The sequence below is a fragment of the Mirounga angustirostris genome, unplaced genomic scaffold (genome assembly GCF_029215605.1).
Source record: "Mirounga angustirostris isolate CCGP_5_RB_7025 unplaced genomic scaffold, mMirAng1.0.hap1 SCAF_9, whole genome shotgun sequence".
Taxonomy (NCBI): Eukaryota; Metazoa; Chordata; class Mammalia; order Carnivora; family Phocidae; genus Mirounga; species Mirounga angustirostris.
In genome coordinates, this window is record NW_026991717.1 from 99,762,078 (window position 1) to 99,784,742 (window position 22,665).

The 22,665-nt window shown below is 43.8% G+C and overlaps 2 long non-coding RNA genes across 15 annotated transcripts in view; one reads left to right on the forward strand and one right to left on the reverse strand.

Annotated features, from left to right (window-relative positions):
* Positions 1–480: 480 nt before the first annotated feature.
* The window catches only part of LOC129046542 (uncharacterized), a 90,757-nt gene continuing 68,572 nt past the window's right edge, over positions 481–22,665 (forward strand). For 5 of the 14 annotated variants that reach the window (XR_010405184.1, XR_010405183.1, XR_010405179.1 and 2 more), the window contains exons 1-2: positions 488–853; positions 16,777–16,869. This is a non-coding gene — a long non-coding RNA (uncharacterized LOC129046542). Of the gene's footprint in view, positions 854–3,678; positions 3,996–16,776; positions 16,870–22,665 lie in introns of all 14 variants that reach the window. The other 9 variants (XR_010405181.1, XR_010405180.1, XR_010405185.1 and 6 more) reach the window with 6 other exon arrangements.
* The window catches only part of LOC123861606 (uncharacterized), a 149,374-nt gene continuing 143,572 nt past the window's right edge, over positions 16,864–22,665 (reverse strand). The window contains exon 4 of the long non-coding RNA XR_006795069.2: positions 16,864–17,435. This is a non-coding gene — a long non-coding RNA (uncharacterized LOC123861606). The remainder of the gene's footprint in view (positions 17,436–22,665) is intronic.

A 22,665-nucleotide genomic window follows, 5' to 3' on the forward strand; every position in this document is an offset into this window, starting at 1 on the left:
TTGAAATGCTTCCTTACGGTTATTTTCTTTGACCATCATCTGAAGCCCACAGGAAAGAGACAGTGTTTCAAGTCACCTCAGGTGACCAGGGGGTTGCCCAGGGCAAAGCGAAGGGAAGCACAGTCGGTAGTTCCATGGTGGCCACAGCACCGAGGAAACCGACCTAGGACTCCAGGGAATCGGCTCTGGGGCCTCCCAGAGAAGAGCGGTTGCAGCAACCAAGGCGGGGCCTTTGGGGGCACAGGGCAGCCCAAGGTAAGAGGGCAAGATGACTGATGCTCCACCCCTGTGCTCTTCTCAAGCCCAGGGAGGGCCCGAACCGCTGTTCTAGAAAAGAAGCTCCTGGAGGCATCTGCATTTTGGACTCAGTTCTTGCCCTCCTTGGCTTCTCTGGCTGAGAGACTTCGAGAGGGCATTCCCAATTGTCAGTCTCTAGGGGGGAAAGGCGGGGACACCGGATATGTATTTCTGAGGACAGAAATGCCCTAAGCCCAGAGAAAAGGTCACAGCTTTAGAGAAAGAAATGGGCTCCATCTTCATTCTGGGAACCCTGGGCTTGGGGACTAGGCTGCGGACGGGCTGGAGACAGGATAGCAAGAGAGAAAGCGGGGCTCCGAAGGAACGCCTCTCTCGATGCCTCGTGGCGTCCCCGCTCGGACGCAGGGCCATGTGACCTTGCGTCCCCAGGGCCAGCTCCGAGATCACGCGATGTGAGGTGGGAGGCTGCGGGAAGGGAGCCGGCCTGCGTTTGCGGAGAGCCGAGATGCACCCAGCGCTCACCTCCGCAGGCGGACGCAGGAGGAGGTGCGGCCCCGCGGAAATCCTAAGGCACGCTGTCCCTTCGCGACTGCAGGTGCGTAGCAGGCCGGGGACACGAGCCTCGCCGGTCCCACCGCGTCCTCTCGGGTCACACGCGGCCGTGGGCTTCCCCGAGGTCCCGCCGAGAAACGTCCGCTCGCGTCCCGCGATGTCCGAGGGCCCGGGGAGGCGGCGGGGGCTCGGGAGGCTGCGGCGCCCGCTCCTCGGACACTTTCCCTCGCGTCCCGGCGGCGCCGCCCTAGTGAGCGGCCCCACGTGTCAGCGCAGGCCGTGGACGCCACCCCGCGCGGCTCCCGCGGTCGCGCCGCCGCGGACTCTGGCCCTCCGAGCTCCGCGGCTGCACCTGCCTGCCTGTGAGAGCTCGCCCGGCTCTCAGACTCCTTTTGCAGGATTTGTGCCCCAGATGGCTAATCCGACCCCCCGCTTGAATACACAGCGAGCGCCCCGGCCACCCAGGCGAGCCACCCGCACAGATTTGCCGTGCGACCGCGAGAGTGGCTCCTCAGACGTCCAGAGTTCCCACTTCTTTCTGCGTCCTCCTCGACTTGGAAACTCCGGACTGTTTCTGGAGAGAAGTGGGGGAGGAAATAGGAAGACAGGGAGGGAGGGAGGGAAGGAGGAAGAGTTCTAACGTGGTTCCTGCGACAATTTGCTCCTGCTTCCTGCATCACCACCCCCCCACCCCCTCGCCCGCCCCCGGATATGTTGGGGCACAGGGTACTGGAGTCCTGCTTCTACTCGCAGAAAATTGACTTTGGCTAGTATTTGTTAAGCTTGCCTCCTTAGCTAGCCACCCCCTCCCCTACCGGTTCCATCTTTTGATAGGTTGTCCAGGCCGCAGAGTCTGGTTTTTCCCATCAGGTAAGGAAAAGAGTGAGCTTCCTCAGGTGCCTGGGCTCCTGGGATCTGCCGCGTCTACTTGCCAAGCCCAGCAGTGATACCTGCCAGTTGATGTCACAGCAGAGAGTGAGACTAATAAGGCTAGAAAGGAAGAACGGGGACCTGGCTCGGAGAGGCCAGCAAGAAGTGTGAGGTTGCTGGCAGAGGCTTCACATGGTCCCTGGTGGGGCAGCGGATCATTGCCAAACCATCTGGGGGGGGGGGGGTCTTAGCCTTCCCTCAAGAGAGGTGAAAATGAAACATGACAAGGAGACTCCTCTATTCAGTACACGGGAATGACAGGCTGGATTTTGAAGCCTTTGCCTCAGAATTGATTTTCATTCTGAAAATCTTTTTGTTCCTCCATCACTTCCTACATGTGTTAGGATGTCAACTGCAGGTAACGGGTTGATATGTCTTCAGTTTGTACCAAAATGTGCTGTGCCACTCTTGCATCTGATTAGTTCTTTAGCTGGAACCTGAGAAGGTTGACAGTATGGTTTTCTGTCCCCAGCTTCAGACAGAACTAAAAAACAAAACAAAACAAATAGAAACTGGAGGACTGAAACACAAAAGGTCTTAAGGGGAATATAAAAGTGAGTGCTAGCTTTCCTTCTTGTATTTAAATAAAATGCTAATCTTTTTATTTTTTTAAAGATTTTATTTATTAATGCTAATCTTTTTAAATTAGATATTCTTAAACCTGCTAAGTGGCATCATTAAGGATCTCTAGATGGATTTTAGGGGATCTGTGAAAACCGCAAAATTTATGCATACAATTAGGGAAATAGATGTAAAAATGTGTGGAGGGGGTATAACTTTATCAAATTTTCAAAGGGATTTGGACCCAGGAATGGTTAAAAACCTGTAGAATATGCTGCATGCAAATCCCTTTCTTATCAAGGGAGTGTCTCCAAGCTGTACACACAGAAACCTTGACTCAGTGGTACACAGCTTTCACACTCCAGGGCAAAATGTTTTGTTTTGTTTTGTTTTGAGACTTTATTTGAGAGAAAGAAAGAGAGGGAGGAGGGAGAGAGCACTTGAGCCCCCCACAGGAGCAGGGGGAGGAGCAGAGGGAGAGGGAGATTATGTCCAGGAGTTGTTCTCCATCCCAGGACCCTGAGATCCTGACCTGAGCCAAAACCAAGAGTCTGAGCCACCCAGGCGCCCCCAGAGCAAAATGTTAACTCTCCACTGAGACAACAGAAATGTCTCTCTGTTTAGAGCCAGCACCTTACAGAGGGAAGGACCCTGGCAGAAGTGCAGAAAAGTGACCTGGAACTCAGGTCCCTGCTCTGCCCCATGTTAGCTGTCCTCACCACTTAGCCACCTAAGACTCCTGAGATTCTTAGTTTGTAGATCAAATGCTGGAGTATATGTAAAGCTAATTCACAGATCACAAAACATATGCCTAGTGGCGTTTATTTATGAAAATAAAGGCTAATGGGTTTCCACATTCATCCACAGGATGAACAATTATGTAAATAATTATAATTAGGTGAATATTTGCATATTTTCTTCAACCATATATTTACATGGAAAATTAACATATTTTGGATTCGTACCCATTGTTAGGTACCTTCATGTTTCATTATCTCATTTAATCCTTGAACCGATTTATGGCTTATATACTATAGTTATCCCCTCTGCCCTCCCTCCTGCCCCCTTTTTAACATTTGAAGAAAGAGAGACAAAGAGAGGTTAAGTCAATTGCCCAAGGCCACCAGCTAACACCAGAGTTCAACTTCAGATGAGATCCCTGCTTTAGAGAAGGGATACTAGAAAAAAAAAAAAAAAAGCAAATTTTGTTCAGATTTAAGTAAATTTAATTCCTATGGTACTTGTATATTCTGTGCAAAAGTATAAGAGTTTGAATTAGAGCAGCCACATTTGGGATGGTCAGTGTTCTCATAAACTCTTTGCTGGAAAACTGTCTTTAACCCATTCACTTCCTTTTTCATTTCCTCCACATTTCAGGCTCACCAGCAGATTAACAGAAATTTATACACTTAGTTCCTTATTAGTGGCACCTACGCTTCAACTAAATAAGGCAGCCTTAGAAGGGAAAGAAGACCTTTGCCCCCGAAGCCCGCAACCCGCTCCCGTAAGCCTCTGGAGGAAGCACTGCCATCTTCAACAGCTGACAAATGGCAAAAGTGAGACCCTCCTCCAAATGGTTCAATGTCTCACCCAAGATGAGTTAGCAAGAACACAGATCTTTTTGTGTCTACACCATCAAGTCACGGAGCTGATGCAAACAGGACAGATTTGTTTTGCTGCTCCCTGAGTTACAGGTGTGTTAAAAGAACTGCTACAAGCTCTGGTCCACTTTATTTTAAATACGCTCTTCTGCCTTTAGCGTTTGGATGTGGGTTTGTTCAACAGATAGGTCTCCTATTTTATTTCTGTTTAGCATAAAATCCATGATACCAAACTCTATACTACATAAGTCTGTGGAAGCTCCAGAGAGCAGGCAGACATCTGTTCTTGATCTTTAATTATGTTTTAATTATAGTTTGAGAACCAGTATCACAGAAAATGAGTTGCTGGAGGGCGAGGCCCAAAAGCCAAAACAAAAAAATATGGATAATAGTAGGCACTTTGCTCAAAAAAAAATTATGAATTATGGTACGTTTCTGTCAAGGCCTCAGGGTGCTGGGAGGGGGAATAATGGATGAAAACATCTTCTTAGTGACATTTTGGTACTTAAACAAGGGGGAATTGACAAAATGATTTTTAAAATGCAGTAGTCAGTGTAGAGTGCTTTTTAAAACATAGCCTTGAAGTCGGATAGCCTGGTTTTAGGGATAGCTACACCAGTGCATACTATATGTATGAATGTGGATATGTGGTTTTATTTCTGGAAACCGCCATTTCTTCATAAGTTATATGGACTAGATGGTCTCTAAACTTTCAGTGTCAACAGCGTTTTCTGTAAAGGACCAAACAGCTAATTATTTAGGCTCTGGGGGCCACACACTGCCTCTGTCATTATTCCTTCTCCACCTCCCCCTATCTTGCCCCCATTCCCTCCTCCTCCTCCCTTGCTTTCCCTTTCTTCTCTTCCTCTTTCTCCTCCTCCTACAATTGTTTACAGATATACAAACCATTCATATTCCTTTGTTAGGGCTGTGTGGCTTAAACAGAAACTTACCATCCTGTAGTTCTGGAGGCTAGAGGTGGAGATCATGGTGTCAGCAGGGTCGGTTCCTTCTGGGGGCTGTGCAGAACAATCTGTTCCCTGACAATCTCTGGCGATCCTTGGCTTGCAGAAACTTCACCCAACTTCTACCTTTACGTTCACATGGTATTCTCCCTGTGTGTCTGTGTCCAAATTTTTCCTCTTTGTAAGGACACCAGTCATATTGAACTAGGGTCCCATCCTACTCCAGTATGACCTCCTCTGAACTAATTACATCTGCAGTGATGACCCCCTTTCCAAATTAAGGTCACATTCTGAGATGATGGGGTTTAGGTTTCAACATATGAATTTTAGAGGGACACAATTCAATTCATAAGCTCATTCTTAGCTCATAGACCATACAAACATAGGTTGCAAGCTATAGTCTGCTGATCCCTTTAGTAAGACCTCTGTTTATTCTAAAATTCCATAATTCTCTATTCTCCATGGCTTTATATCACAAATTGTCTCAATATCCATTCATTTCACAATTTTTTTTTTTTTTATTGAGCATCTACATATGCTAGGCACTGTTCTAGATTCTGGGACACAGCAGTGAAAAATGGATTAAAATCCTTGTCTTCCTGGAACTTACAGTCTAGTAGGAAAGGCAGACCACCAACAAAGTAAATATGAACAATTCATAGAATGTTAGATGGAACTAGGTCCTAAGAATAAAAATAGAGTGGGAAAGAGAGATAGCAATGGAGTTGAATTTTAATAGAGCAGTCATGGAATGCTTCACAGAAAAGGTAATATTTGAGTAGAGACCTGAAAGAGATGAGGGACCCAGCCACTTGGATACTGGGGGAAACTGCTTCATCAAAAGGACAGCAGCATAAACTCTGAGTGGAAGTGGGCCTGGTGTGTTCAGGAAATTAGCAAAGAGGCATGTGTGCTTGAGTGGAGTGAGCCAAGGAGGGGAGGGGCTGGATATTAGGAGATGAGATCAGAGAGGTAGAGGCGGTGAGAGGTTAGATGGTGTATGGTCTTGTACCCCACCATAACAGCCAATGTCAGGACTAGGTTGAGGCAAAGGAGGCACCCAGGGCTCCCTATTTAAGGAGGCGCTCCCTCTCACAGTGGTGCAAGTGCTGGGTGGGCCCCCAAGAGTAAGCACCTCCTTAAATGCTGTGTCCTAGGTGCCTCCCTCCCCTCACCTAGTTCTGGCCCTGGAAAGGGCTTTGGCTTTAATTTACAAGTGAAACAGGAAGCCTCTAGAGGGTTTTCAGCAGAGGAGTGGCATGATCAACATTATATTTTATCAGGATCACTCTGGCTGCTGTGTTTAGGGCAAGGATAGAATAAAGGGGGCCAACTGGAAGACTACTGAAATAATTTCCTGAGTAAAGTGGTGAAAGGGTCTGTACCTGGTGACCCGCCAAGGATTGGCCTCCCTCCCCCATAGAGTTATCAGGCACAAAACCAGTGAACCTTGGGTTCTCTTTTCTTTTTGTTCTCACTCAACATTCTTTGGAGATTACCTACCTTCTAGACTATATATCAGGTGCTGGGGTTCCAATAATGAACAAGAAATGGTCACTGCCTCAAAAAGTTAATAGTTTTTTCCTTCTTTCCTTTCTTCTTTCCTTCCCTCTTCTTTCCCTCCCTCCTTCCTTCCTTCTTTAAATATTTTGAAATTTAAAACAAAAACAAAAATCCTTCCTCAAAGCTTATCTTTTAGGAAATCTGCCACACATGCTGAGGGTTTCTGGTCCAAGCACTCCATTCCTGTTCCATTTGGAGTAGTATATAGATGTGGGGTGAGCACTGAGGAAGGACTCTGGATATTGGTCATGATTTATTATGATTTCTCATGGGAATACTACATCTCCCTTTCAGTTGTAAGACCAGGGAACTCTTAGGTCCAGATGGTTTGCTATCCTTATGCTCAACCTTTCATTTTATAAATTCAGAGACTGAGACCCAGAGAGATAACCCACAATTACCTACTTAGTGGTAGAGCATGGCAGACTGTATTTTTCAAAGCTAGCTACAATGTCTTCCATCTCACATGCTCTTGAATATGACTTCGACACTCTTCCTGTGGAAAGATGGTAATTTTCTATTGCTGCTACAACAAATTACCACAAACTTAATGGCTTACAACAGCACAAATCTATTATCTTACATTTATGGAGATCAGAATTCCAACATGGATCTTACTAGGCTAAAATCAAGGTCAATAGTAGGGCTGTGTTCTTTCTGGAGACTCTAGAGAAAATCTGTTGCCTTGCCTTTTCCAGCTTCTAGAGGCTGCCGGCATTCCCTGATGCCTGGCCAGCATCCCTCTATCCTAAGCTTTCACCTCATATTTCCTTCTCTGACTCTGACCCTCCTGCCTCCCTGTTATAAGGACACTTGGGATTACACTGGGCTCACCCAGAGAATCCAGGATCATCTCCCCATCTCGAGGTCCTTAACTGAATCACATCACAAAGTCCCTTTTGCCAGGTAAGGTAACATAGTCATAAGTTTGGGGATTAGGACATGGACCTCTTTAGGGGGTTGTTATTCTGCCTACCACATTGGGTAAGCCCATGACTATAGCAGAATTGAGCTATATACCTTCCAAGATTCGGCCATGGAAGTGATACTGCTTCCAACTGGTTGTCTTGAATCACTTGCTTTTACAACCCAGTACCATCGCCATGCTGTGAGGACACCCAAATAACCCAAGCAGAGAGGCCACATGTAGGTGTTCTGGCTGGCAGCCAGCCACAGCCTCAGCCTCAGCTGGCAGCCGGCCTCACCCACCACCCATGTGCATGAAGATGCCTCCAGGTGATTCCAGTCCCCAGCCCTGTTGCACTACCCCCAGCTTTCAGATATTCCCACCTGAGGCCCCAGATATCCTAAAGGAAAGATACATATCTTCACTATGTCCTGTTCAAATTCCTGATCCACAGAAAATGTGAGAAAAAAATAAAGTAATTGTTGTTTTAAGTTAATAAGTTTGGGGATGATTTGGTATAGAGCCATGGGAAACTGACACAATGGGCCACGACCATATCTTCAGTTCCTCAGGCCCAGTGCTTTTTCCACCCCAAATATTACCCTTCGGGCAAGCAAGCACATCAGTGAGCACAAATCATTTATTGAGCACCTATTAGGAGAAATGCCCTTTGAGAAATTTAAAAGTCTGTTAAACTTGCTCTTCATCTTCAGAGAACACTCTTTAATCTGGTGGGAAAGATGTCCAGAAAGTATCCGTCAGGAGTGGAGTTAGGAGGCTGATGCACTAGTCATGGTAAGGGGTGGGAAGACCCTGAACCCTGGGCATGGCATCAAGAAAGAAGAAAAATTAAAATCTGAGAACTTTCCTGAGGATTAGTTGACAAGGACTTCCAGATGAGGGATATGCAGAAAGAGAGGTAAGGGTAAGGAGAATTCTGTTGTTTCTAGCCATTAATGGAGACGGGAAATCTAAGAGGAAAGTCAGGTTGGAGGAGCCTTTATGGGACATAAATTCAGTGTCTGGTCAGAGTTTCTAGGCTGGGGAAGCAGAACGCTTCCATGTGTCACCAAGCCCCAAGCTCCACAAGGACAGGAGCTCCTTTGTTTTGGGTCCCCACCCTATGTGTCCCTTCACATGGCTGTTGACTTGTATCCTTTAGTTTCCTTTGTAATAAATCAGTAAACTAGTAAGTAAAAAAAAAAAAACAAAAACCAAAAAAAAATTCAGTGTCTGGTCATCAGTGAGGCTAATCTGTGTTTTAGAAAGCATTTTCACCATTAAATAATGCTTAGTTCCCAATGACAGAACATCTAAAGGACCAACGAGGGTCACCTTAAGAGGTCCTACTGTGTATGTAGGCAGAGAAGTGGAATTCCTAACATGCATCACTGGGGAGCATATCTACAGCACCATTTCTCATGGACAATGCAGCTTTGCATAGACTTGTTGCATTTGTTCATCACAGCAGATCACAGAAGGCTGGGTAGAACAAGTGGTGGTGTCACCATTTTGCTGCTTAGAAAACATTCAGAAATGGCCGAGTCCCACTCCTTCCCAGTGAGTGCTGCCTCTCTAACAGAGTTTCTCATGTCTCTTGCTTCCATTCTCTGGTGAGTTTCAAGGCATTTTCATGTGGACCTCAGAGATCTAAGCAAGCAAGAATTTGCTACCATGAGCATGTTCTGGTTTTTTCCATAATGGGTCACTTTCACAATGGGCTACAAAGTTTGCTTCCACATAATTATAAATATAGTATTTCCTGCCCTGCTTGAGAAACCCAAATCATAGCCATGGAATTCATTTTCATCCCTCTCCACTACTCCACAACCAGTCCCTCCTCACTCTAGCCCACAGAAGCCGCTCTAGGAATTTACCTGAGTCACAGACGAATTCTTTCTACTTTTTATTTCGTTGCCCATGTGAGGAGAAGTGCTGTGCTATGACTCCCTGGAAAGTCAGGAAAGCTGTGACAAAGACGCCCGGAACGTATGCAACTGGTTGAGGAAAAAACCGGAAGACTTTACTTTTTGTGGTCTCAAATGGGAGATACAGAAAACAATAGGTATATCAATACTCCAATTTAGTTTTATTAAATAACACTTTTTACTGATTCAAAACTAATACAATTTTATTTTAAATATTTTAGAAAGGGTGTGAAAGGCACTAAGAAAAAACAAAATCCCTTTGTGAACTTTTCCCCCAAAGATAACTATTGTCAAAATTAGTTGAAAGTACTTTTTGGACTTGTTGTCTTTTTTGTTGTTGTTGCTTCGTAAATATACACTTAAAAACATTTTTAATGTAATTTTGCTGCACTTACTGATTTGCAAGCTGATTTTTAGCCTTTTTACTTAATACATTATGAATATCTTCACAGTCAGATCTTGTTCTTGAAGCCAAGGTGAGAGGTTCTCTATGGACTAACTGTACTTATTATATGAACATTTTATCTATGATACATTTATCTTTTCTCTCCTCAAGTGTTTATTAATTCAAGGAATATTTATTGTAGACCCACTGTAGGTCAAGTACTGTTGCTAACATTGGGGATACAAAGGAGAATAAAACAGACACAATCGTTGCCATCTTTGAGCCTATATTCAAACACACAATAGTCAAAGAGGCAAATAAACATGTAATACAATGCTAGGTGGTGGTAGAATAGTATTTCTCCTATTTAAGAAAAACAGAAGGAATTACAGAAGTTTTGCATATAGATTTTAACTGGTCCTGATGTGTGTATTACCACAAAATCCAATTTAATAAAAAGAAACAGCTCACAGTCCTCATCTGTGGTTTGGATCTGCGGGTACTGTAACTGCACCAGCAGCCCTGGGGAATCATGAATGTTTCGGTTATCTGGTGCTTCGTGATAAATAACCCCCAAACAGAGTTGCTTCAAATGACAACTTACAGTCATCTCTTATGGTTCTGTAGGTTGGCTGGGCTCAGCTGGGCACTTCTTGCTTGGGGTCTCATGCACTTGCAGTCAGGTGGTGGCTGGGGCTACAGACTGGGCTGGATGTCCAAGATGGCTTCTTCCCAAAGGGTCTGACACCTCGCTTAGACGCCTGGGATTGCTGTGGACGGGTGAGGCGGGCAGCTGTCCCTTTTTTTCCATGCAGCCTCTCAACACAGATAACTTGGGTTTTATCACAGCATGGTGGTCTCCTAGTAGTAAAACTTCTTATATGGCAGCTGGCTTCCACCAGCAGGAGCTTTCAGGGAACCCAAGGCAGAGGCTAGTAGGCTTATTTTGACCTGGTCTCAGAAATCACACCAATCAGTCCTACCATATGCCACTGGCTACATAAAGCCTGCCTAGATTCAGTGAGGGAGGGGTCTATGCAAGGGTGTGAATGCCAAAAGCCAGTGTTCATTTCAAAAGCATCTTTAGAGCCTAGCGGCCAAGATGAGGAAAGTAGCTTAAACAAAACAGAATGGCATTAGACTATGGAAATACTGAAGGTTGCTCCACAGAGCTCAGCATATACCAAATGAAGGCCCTTTCTCAAAGCAGTCCCCAACACCACAAGCCTGCTAATTCTCTGGGCCAATTAATGCCGGCAGTGGACAGAAGTGCAGAGACATAGCCATTTTGTTCAAAAGGTGTGACTCTTTGATGCATGGTGAGGAAGGAACCCTTCTGTGGAGAAAAAAAGGATTCCTATCACTGGGAGCCAGAAAGGAGCACTGATTTCTTTCCTCCGGTAGGACAAAGCACATCTGAATGCCCAACTCTCTCCTGCTCAGTATACCGGGTATGTTGTCCTCGGGCTACTTTATCATTTAGGCTAATGGCAGCCCTGGCTAAGAGCTACTAAATACTTGGTTTAGACTAGGTGCCTAGGCCCGTCTCTATATATGTACTTATTCATTTTGTATTGATAGGCACCCATGAGATAACTGTCACTCCTGTTTTACAGATAAGGAAACCGAGGCACAGAAACTTTCAGCCATTTGCCCCAGATCTCATACGGGGAGTCCAATGCCAGAGCCCATCCTCTTAACCACTGCACTGCACTGCCTTGAGCAAGTCGCCCACTTCTCTGGGTTGCAGTTTTCTCATCTGTAAAACAGAACTAACCCCCCTTCCCTCACAGACTTGCACTAAGAAAAGAGTGTCTGCCCAGGTTTGCAAAACGTGCAGGCTATGTAACCCTGGACAAAGTGCTTAATCTTTCTGAGTCTTGGTTCCTTATTTAATAAAGGAGTGTGTTCCTCTGAGGAGTCCATGAGTTAATGCATATAAAGTACAGTGTCTGGCATAAGGGGTTTAATAAATGGTATTAATTGGTATTAATATTATTATTGCTTATACTATAGCACAAATTCAAGGTTCTTAACTTGAACCTAACACCATACAAGTCTCCTGCTAAAATTGCTGTTATTTTCTCTGGTTTTTACTGTTTCCTTACTTTCCCACCCAGGAAACAGCTGCACATTTGGGCAGAGGGACATAAAAAGCATTGGTAGATAGTCACGTTGTCACCACAGATGTCCCTGCTTTGGCTGAGGACAGAGGACTGCAGCCAATATTCACAGAGGACTGCAGATGTTCTCCTTTAACTTGGATCAGAGGAACCATTATAGACACAGTGTGGGTACTGCAGACTTTACTGTTCAGAATGGAATATTACAGAATATGCATGAATTCATCCAACATTTATTGAATACCTACTCTGTGCTGAGTTGCCTTGGAAATACAAAGATGAATGGGACATGCTCCCTATCCTCTTAGACCTCAAAATATAGATGTGGAGATAAAACACATGTAATTAACCATAGTACAGTGTGAGGATTCTAGGTATAGTAGAAATACAAACAGTGGTTGATCTCAGAAGGGGAAATTTTGTCAGAGAGGTTTGGAAGGAGACCAGGAAGACTTTTTGGATGAAGTGGTATTTTATCAAGGCTTAAACAAAATGAAAGCCCTTCAATAAGCAGAGATGGGGCAGGACAAAGATCATTCAAGGTGGAGGAAATGATGTGAAGGCAGATGAGGAATAAGGTGAGTGAGCTGCCTAAGTAGAGTGGATGTGTGCATGGCAGGTACTCCTGATTGGCTGGCCCACCTTCATCCTTAACCTTGCCCTTCCCCCACCCCATCACCTTCCACCATGTGACACCCTTCTGACCACTGAGTCATAAGCAGAAGATTGGTAGGTTAGGATTCTGGGAAGGTATTCACTTCACCCATAAAAACAGGACAGGCTCAATTAGCATGCACTTTCCTTCAGCTTTGACCCTTGCCTCCTACTGGTAATGTGACTGAGATGCTTGGAAGTGCATCTTGAGGTCATGAGGTAATAAGCAAAAATCATATAATGGGATGGTGGAACAGAGAGTTAGAAGGAGCTTGGATCCGTCATTGAGCATTTGCACCAGCCCTGAACTGCAGACCTATTAATTTCTTATTATGTGACAAAAATAACTATTTGTTTAAGCCAGCACACATCAGATGTTCTGTTACTTGCAGCCGAAGGCATTCCTGACTGATACAGGGGCAATGGTGACTCACAGGATATAAGGCCAGAAAAAAATGAGTGGGATCTATATTTCAAAGGGTCATAGAATCCATTTACAAACTGATTGTTCCTTATTTAGGAGGCTGTGAGGAGCCAGTGACTGTTTGTGAGTAGTAATAGTACTGAAGTTGTACTTTAGGAAGACTTATCCAGGAACAAAAGAAAAAGTGGTTGGAGTCAAAGAAAATGTTTAAGAAACAATTCTAGGGCGCCTGGGTGGCTCAGTTGGTTAAGCGACTGCCTTCAGCTCAGGTCATGATCCTGGAGTCCCGGGATCGAGTCCCGCATCGGGCTCCCTGCTCAGCAGGGGGTCTGCTTCTCCCTCTGACCCTCCCCCCTCTCATGTGCTCTCTCTCTCTCAAATAAATAAATAAAATCTTTAAAAAAAAAAAAAAAAAAGAAACAATTCTAATAGTTGCTGTACAAAGTAGGATCTCCTTATCATAATCTCTATCACAAATTTGAAAAACATAAATGTATAATTTGAGGTATGCAATGAACACTTTGGATGTAAAGTATACTTATATAAAACTGCTGTATTATTAATTTGCAACCTACAGTCTAAAGAAAATCTCACTTTGCTTTTTGAAGGCAGTTTCAAAACCAGTCTCCTTAACCTTTTCTGCAACCGGACTGCGACCCTCCACCCTCTTTTCTCTTTAAAAATTGAAGCGCCATCACTGTCTAAGTAAGAGAGTAGCACCAGACAGTGAAAGGAATGAGAGATGTGAGAAGTATTTTATAGGAAGAATTGACAGGTTTTGGCAACTGTTTAGATGCTAGGATCAAGAATCAGGATGAATGAGGGGTGACTCCAAGGTAAGGTCTATTTTTCTCAAAGTTTCAGGAGAGAAGTGTGCAGAAGGAGCAGGTTTGAGGGCAGAGCAGTGGGAGATGGTAGGTTCCTCAGGCAGTTGACTGTCAGGAAGGGAGACTTTAGGAACTGTTCACATCAAATGGGGTGCCACTGCAACCTACAGCTAGAAGAGGGACTCTCATTGGAAGCCAGTGCCCGTGAGGGTCTTCCTGGATCAACTCTACTTCATCCTATTCCCCGTATATGATGGCTAATCTTACGTGCCAACTTGATTGGGCCTTGAGGTGCCCAGATATTTGAGCAAGCATTTTTCTGGATTTGTCTGTGAGGGTGTTTCTGGATGAGATTAATATTTGAATTGGTAGACTGAGTAAAGCAGATTGCTCTCCCCAATGTGGGTGGGTCCCATCCAAATCAGTTGAAGGACTAAATAGAACAAAGAGACTGACCCTCCCACAAGTAAGAGGGAATTCCTCCTACCTGAATGTCTTTGAATTGGGACATCAGTTTTGTTCCTGATGTTTGTCCTCAGACTGAAACATTGGCTCTTCTTGGGTCTCAAGTCTGCTGACATTCAGACTGAACTATCCATACTATGGGCTCTCCTGGGTTTCCAGCTTACTGACTGCAGATCTTGAGACATCTAACTTCCATAATCATGGGAGTCATAATTCCTCATAATAAATTTCTTTTTATATTTGGCTCTGTTTCTCTGGAGTACCTGGACTAACACACCACCCCATCTCTACTTGTTTCATATCCAACCTTCTCTTTGTCCAGCTGGCCCCCAGTTGGGTTCCTCTATCTCCAGCTTTAGCATCTCTGTCTAGATACTCTTCTCCATGGCTTGTGACATCCTCACTGCCCAGACCACTGGAACTGCCTCTCAATCTGTCCCTTCCTGGCTGACCTCCTGATACTGCAACTTCATTTGGGGGATATAAAGATCAGTAAGTCACTCTTGAGGACCTCAGAATTCACCCATTTTACAAAGATTTATTGAGTGCTTACTATTTCCCAGGCTTTGTGTAAATGAACACAAATTTGATATGGTTAAGTCCCAGCCCTCATGACGTTTGATAAAAGAGAAAGACAGATAAACTTACAATAGCAAAGCAATAGGTGACAGAGGCATGCTGGAGAAATGTCAGGACCAAGTGGGGAGCTGGAAGGATATCTGGAAGACTTCACAGTGGGGAGAACTCGCTTGAGTCCCAAGTGAGCGACAGCCTCCCAGACAGGGAAGACAGCATGTGACAGAGGTGTCACCATGCCCAGTGCATTCTGCTGCTGTGGCTGCAGGTAGGGAGAGTATGTGTCATTAAATGGATAAATGAAGCCCAAAATGTAATCTACAATTAACTGGCACAATGGACTTAACCTCTCTGAGCCTCCCTCTGCTTCTCTGTAAAATGGAGATTACCCCATGGGATTGTTACAAGGATTAAACGAGACAATGAATAAAAGGTGCTTAACACAATGCCAGGCGCAGTAAGTGCTCAATAGCTCTTGTTATCTAGTGGGGCACAGGCCAGGATTCGAATGGCATTTCACGAAGACTGCAGTGGTGTGCCAGAGTAGACTGTATGAACCAGGAAGTCCGGAGGGGGGCCGAGAAAATGAGGCCCAGAGTGGACAGTGGTGGTGAGCATAAATCTCTAGTTAGTCTAAATAGTGTTTCTTCAAACAAGGAAGAAAAATCTCTCATATTAAGCTGGCATAATAAATTGTATTTACTGCTATAAAACAGCAGCAGTAAACAGTAAGCTAGGAAAATGCTTAAATAGTTTATGGAATTAGTCATGAAGAATTTGGCATCTCCCTTCATTCTGGAGGGTGCGAAAGCTTCCCTGAATGCACTATGCATAGCACTTTTCCATTGCCTTCTATTGTGCTGTGGCCATTTGTCAAGAAGGCTCAACACTGAATCATACATAACAAGTATTGATTATTAATTGAATATTTACTACATGCAAAGCATTAGCAAAACTGTCACACTCTTTAGTACAAGATCCAAGTTCGTTCAAAAAGATTGTTCTTGTGCTAAAGAACGAGCCCTGTAAACACTGAAAGGACATATAATTTTTTGATTTGAAGATGTAAAAGCAACTGAATTTACAAACGACTGTAAATTCAACCACTGCTTCTTTAAAAATGGTATAATATTCAAAACAAAAGAAGAACTCTAAATTTTCTCACAGAATTTATCCAGGTCCCTAAACCATCCAATATGGTTCTGTGGTGCTCCACTGGAATGTTTTGGCAGGAGAAACAAAGACAAACTCTAAAGCCGTCTGTTTCCTTCAGGATGGTTTGTTCTTATGAGCACACATGAATTCAAATGTTCACCAGGGCTTTCTGAAGTTCACGTAATATGATGTTAAGTGGTACATTAAACAATGCCTTTTCTTATGAGTTGATTTCAAAGGGAATGCGATGGCGTGGTCTTTGTCAATTTCTTTCTAAGTTCTGTGATGTGGAGAGGGTTTCCTTTTTTTCTAAATGAAGGTGGGAGGAAAACAGAACCAGACTCCCTCCCATACCTGGCCAGAAGGATCCCTTCTATAGGCATCAGATTAGAAGCTCACACATTTTGGGGACCTTATGTGTTATATTCAAGTTTCCACACCTAGATCCAAGTAGACCCCAATGTACTGCCACAGCTTCCTACCAGGGGTTCGGGAGAGTTTGTGTATTAGTTATAAGCAAAGGATGCAGCAATTTTCATCTTGTTTTTAATGTAAAAGGGGAAAAAAACCAGGCAGGATATGAGAAACACAGAACGAACAGTTGCCAAGAATGCTCAGTGCCCCAGTACGCCCCTGTGCTGATCATGTATGTTGATGCTACTTCATTCTGAGATCAACCATCAGCAGCAGTTGCCCATCCCTCTTTTAGCATGGGTCACAGAACATTTATCTTCACTCTAAGATCCTGAGGCAGCTCTGCCCTGTTCTCACATTCGGCATCAACGGTTGCAAACTTCTGCCACATTTTGCCTGGCTTAAATAGTATTTTTACACATTTGCATCAACATTTTAAAACTGGGAAACTTCACACAAAAATCTTAATATTTCACTTCTCTTGTCAGATAAGAAGATTCTTCCATGGCAGTAACAGCTGAAGGGGCTGTTGAGATGTGGTGGCTAGAGCTCGTCCACTTCCGATGACACTGAGGCGGCAGGTCAGTCCCCGTTTCTCTTGCTGGGACACTGCTGTGTTTCTTACAGCAGAGAGACATTTCTCTGTGCTTCTCTCTCTCTCTAAGGTGGGGAAGTGAAACACATACACACGCACACACACGCACACACACACACCACGCACACACGCACACACACACCCAAACCACAGTCAGCAGTACTCTCTAGAAAAATCCAGCCTCCTTCATGCATTAGATGTCTTCACTGGTCCTTGTATGCTTCTGAGTTTGCTGCTTGCTTTCTTTCTTTTTTTTTTTTTGAGTTTGCTGCTTTCAACAGCCTTTCACAGGTTCCAGCTGCAAGACTAGTCCTGGGTTCTAATTTCTACTCTGCCCCCAACTGATGGTGTGACCTTGAGCAAGTCACTCCACGGTCAACTCTAGTTCCTTCCTCTGTAAGGTGAGACAGTTGGTCTCAACCCTTCAACTCTGAAACAGAGTTGGAGCTTTGCTGCCCCAGGCAGGACCAGTCTTCTTCTCCGTCTGGCCTCTTTTCCATAAAAGCCTCCCAGGGTTAGGCAGGCACTTCAGTCCCAAGCTGGGGATGCTGACTGAAGAAGGAGAAAGAGAAGAAGGATGGGAAATGAGAGGAGGAAAAAAGCAACACAAGGAGGAACTCAATCCAGAGATGAGCAGAGGGATGAGAAGGGGAAAGGTGGTCAAAAACTTCTCATTCCAAACATCCATGAATAGTCAGTTCAACAGTGGACTCTTGGTTTCAGCTCAGGTCTCCATCTCAGGGTCGAGAGATGAGCCCAGGTGGCTCCGCGCTGAGCACTAAATGGGCTTGTCCTTCTCCCTCCCCCTCTGCTCCTCCCCCTGCTTGCATGTGCACTTTTGTGAGCACGCTGTCTCTCAAACAAATAAATAAATACATAAATACATAAATAAATAAAATCTTTAAAAAGAAACACCCAAGAATGAAATAACATGATTGAAATCTTTTTATACTTTAAATGAAATTACATAAAATTTTAAAAGTCATAAATATTAATGATAAGAAAATTGGAAAATTCTGAAAACTAAAAAAAGTAAGAAAAAAACATGAACTATAACCGTACCACTTAAGGTCAAGGACTCCTTAACTCTAGGCATATCCTCTTCCTAACTTTTGTTTTTGCATTCTTTTTATAGTTGATATTATATGATAACCTCATTTAATTTGAAAACAACAAAAGTCATAAAGTAAAGTAGTCAGAACTGTCTTACTAAAGTTAAAACTAGATATACCAGTATACTTTTGTTTTACTTATTTATGTTTTTTTAATAGGCAGCACTACCAGCAAAATGCAAAAAAAAAAAAAAACCAACAAAAAAACCTGAATAAAATCTTTCATTTTCCATTACCTTTTCAATTTACCAGTGTAGTTTAAGGGTTTTGACATCATTACTCTGACATATGGGCTTTATTATAAAAGAGTTTAAAATAAGACCAATTTGCAGAGTCTTAATAAAGGAATAACTTTCTGCATTCTGACTTTTAGGTCTGAACAGCATTTTCCTACAGTCTTTTTTCTTTTCTTTTTTTTTTTAAGTGGGCTTTCCTTTGGCAGGGGTTGGGGTGCCATTTCAAAGGTCAAGCATTCCTTATGTCTATTATTTCATTTCAATCAAGAGCTATAAAGTGTTGGTGATAAAATCCTCTTAAAATTGATGATTCCAGTTTTTGTGACATAGCCATTATAACCTAGATGATTATAATTCAGTTTTAGATAACCTCTTTTTGATGCACAAAGGAAAGGTAAGAAGATGTGATTAAAAATGTTTGTAAAAGTGAAAGAATAATCTCATTGCTCAGAGAAGCTGGGATAGAGCCTATCTCTAGCTTTGCTTGCCGTTAAGTGTGCTCAGAGAATGAACGCCCCAGATACAAAGCCCAGGAGAGGAGAGGCTGCCTCTGCCCAAGCAAGGGCACTTGTCTGCAGGTCAGTTTACCTGATTCACAGAAGATCTCCAACCTTATCAGAATGGAACTACCTGGCTTATTCTATTTCTGCCTTCTTGATACCCTAGCTGGCCTTTCTTTTCCTTTCTTTCTTCTTTTCTACCTGAGAATGTCTAAAGCCTGGGGCAAGCTTCTGGGTGTCCTCAAAACTTACATGCCACTGCTTAAAGAGGTTAAGATCCCCCAGGCTGCAGTAAAAGGATAAGGTAATCATTCATCCTTTGGAGATGCTTCTCCTGGTCCTTTACCAAAACAAGGTCTGAGAAATGAGGACAGCATTCAACAGTTTAGAGAAACTCTACCATGCAAAGCCAAAGATTAGTATTAGATTTTTAGGTTAGAGAAAGTTTTCGTTGTAATAATTTATCTTGGAGAACAAGAGTTTATTTTTCATTTATCAAGAGCTTAACATTTCCCTCTTCAGAAAAATGCTTTGAGGGATACACTATACTCAAGAAAACACTCACTAACAACATATTTTTATCAGCTCAAGCTAAAAACTCTTAGAGATTAAAAAAAAAAAAAAAAAATTTCCAGCACGGGGAAGGAGGGGTTGTCTGTTGGAACTGGCTGTCCTCAGAATAGAGGATTTAGCCTCCTTTGCAGGTCCAGTAATCGCTTTAGCCCTTGCAAGGGGAAGGTTGCCCGTGAGAGGTGTTTTAAAATAACAGTAACAAGGATCTCCACAATAGGCACTCTGCTGCCAGGAGGAGCCCCAGTCTATACTTCAGTGGAAGCCACTTGATGTTTAATATTTGGAAACTCAGAGCAGAGAGCACTGGAGGAAAGGTGATTCAAGAGTTGTATTGAGGATCATTTAAAAATTTTGTTTTAGTTACACTTATCAGGAAAAGAAGAAAAAGAGAAGGGGACAGGGAGAAGTAGCAGAAGGAACACCCTTTTTACTAAGTGTGGTCAGAAAGTAAGATACACTTAAAATATTTTTATCCTAATGAAATAAAAATTTAGCTCTTCAAGGCCTAAACGTCACTCCCCTATTGAAGTCTCAAATTATATGCAGGTTGACTCAAGGTTCAGGTGATGAAGTTCCGGTTCATCTGGTTCAACCAAAAGATGGTTACTTTATCCAGAATTCTCTTTCAGAATTAGGCATGCTGAATCCTTTTTGATTTCATCGTGTTTACTCAAATTTTAAATGAAAAACTTTTTGCTAGTGAAACTCATTATGGGTGATTGAAATGTTGGTGGGAGGCAAAAAGCTATGTGCAAAGACATTTGAAAATGAAACACTCCCAGCACATAATCCCTTCCTCTGCATTGCAAGGTTTTCAAATAAATGAAAAAAAGGAAAAATGCACACGAGACCTTGCCTAGGAGAGGAAGGTATGTGCATAGGGATCTCCTCCCTGTGAAGTGCTGACATTTGACACCACTTTGAACCCTGTGTGCAGCTGGTGTTGGACTCCGAATTCTCTGCCACCTTGTTCTTGGCCTCTCACTCATCCCCGTGGCCTAGCGCCCCAGCGCCTTAAGGGCCTCTCCCACTGTAGAGGTTGCAAGCAGGGCAGAGGCTGAGCTGACCTCCTTGCCAGGGTTCCATCGGTGTTCAGTGAGAAGCGATCGGGAGGCAGGTCACCAGTGACTCCCAGAGAGGCCGCTTACTGACTTGCTGGCGATTTTTCTGTTGGTGTGTGACAAGCTTCTGAGAGTTTGTAAATAGCTGCGATTAATTCAGGTCCGGCCTCGGTGCGCCGGAGAGTTCCTTGCATGAGGGAAGGGTCCCGAAGATGTTGCTGTGCCTTCTGTGGTGCAGGAGCTCTGGCAGCACTGGGGTGTGGGGAGAGATTAGGCCGCCACAGAGCCACTGTGCGGGGCCAGAGAGAATTAGCCTTTGATGTACACTGGGGTCTCCACTGTTTTCTTTCCTTTGATACATTTAAAATTAAGGTTCCATGTTAACCTCCAATTAATACTGAGATCAAGATCCTATTTTAGCTCCTTGAATGAGTGATATTGGAATGCTTTACGGGAAGTGAAGCCAGAAAAAAATATTTTCCAATTACATTAAATACTTTGTGAGCATGGTTATTAGGCATTGCTGTGTTAAGTGTGGGATTTTTAGATCAGAATGTTATTTAAAGTCAGAAGTCATTTCAAGTCAGAAATGACTTGAGCACTTAGGACAATAATGCTCCACACTTAAATGTCTGTACAAAAAAAAAAAAAGAAGAAGAAGGCTAGAAACTTCTATCAAAAGTGAAAGTTCAACTTCATAAGAAAATAGAGAATCATGAGTTGTGCAATTTAAGAGGATTAAATATGAAGTATGAAAACTCAGGACAGAAGAGGTAAGATGCCCACCAGATGGGAACGTGAAGCTGGGAGGAGAAAAAGAAGGAAGCCTGTAGCTGACTAGAGCTTTTTCTAAACTGCAGTCTGCAGGGAAAATCAACCTGTCCCCATGTGGGGCTTCGTACAGGCCCTGAGAGAGGATCAAAGGACAGCTGACCTGCTGTCATTTGTAGGACAGTCATGATTTTCAGTACTGTGACCCTTTACCTTCATAAATACAGGAACACTTGTTAGATCATGGGTCTGAGCTGTAGTTGGGAGGGAAAAAAAAGTCTGTCACCATTTCCATGGAAACCAACCCGATATTTCAGTCCTTCTACTCTATTTCAAGAAAAGAGTGAACTTGCGTTTTTTAGGCATCATTTTCTATTTCCTGTCATGTGTCCTGGAAGTTGGGTGAAAGCAGGTAATTTCCTGCTTCTCTCTTCCACCCCTAATTAGGGGCCTGAGTCCCAAGTGATAACATCTTGAAGGGTACTTTACCATTACCAATGGGCGGGGCCACAGAGTGGGGTGGGGAGCACTCAACTGCGTGGGTTCTGAGGGGGCCTGCACCTGTTTTACTGGTTGCTAAATATTTTCAATATTACCTAACACAAAAACTTCATTTTATGAGACTCCTGGTCACCCAGGGAAGACAACTGTGGTTCAGTGAAACACACTGGGTTTGACATCATCAAGAGATTTGGCTTCAAGCGCCATCTCTGCCAAGAGAAAATAGGACACTAGGTGTGAACACCTAGAGTAGGTAAGTGGGCTCATGTCAGGTAGAACGGTGTGATGACCCACTCTTAAATACAGCCTTTCTTCTGACAGTAACATGGAAGGGAAGCACACTGGAACATCCCAGATAAGGTCAACCAGGCTGCCACTAAGGCCTCATTGGTCTCATTGACTCAACGCTAAGACGTAGGGTAGACTTATCAGACCTTAAAAAGTATCCACAAGGGGCGCCTGGGTGGCGCAGTCAGTTAAGCTCCTGACTCTTGGTTTCAGCTCAGGTCGTGATCTGAGGGTCCTGAGATCGAGCCCCATGTTGGCTCTACACTCAGTGCGGAGTCTGTTTGAGACTCTCTCTCCCTCTCCCTCTGGCCCTCCCCCTCCTGTTCTTTCTCTCTCTAAAATAAATAAATAAATCTTTAAAAAAAAAGTATCCACAAGTCCTCAGAAAATCATTACTCAAAGGGTGATTCATTTGGGGTGGCCTTTTACTGATTTGTCCGCCAAGGCAGATACTTCGACTCTGCCCCAGACCTGCTGAGTCAGAATTTCAAAAGGTTCAGGGCCCAGGAATTTTGTTTTTAAACACACCGCAGGAGATTTTAACAGCTGAATGTAAAGGGAAGAACCAGTATTTCGGTAGCCAAACACTGAAACACTCAGCACTGGTGACATTCTCTACAAAAAAGAAGCCAGTTTCTGGATGCCCACACTACTGGCCACTGCTCAAGGGCTCTATGGACGCGGTTTCTGAAATGATTACCAGAAAAATGTGCGTGTGCGCATGCGTGTGTGTCTGAGTG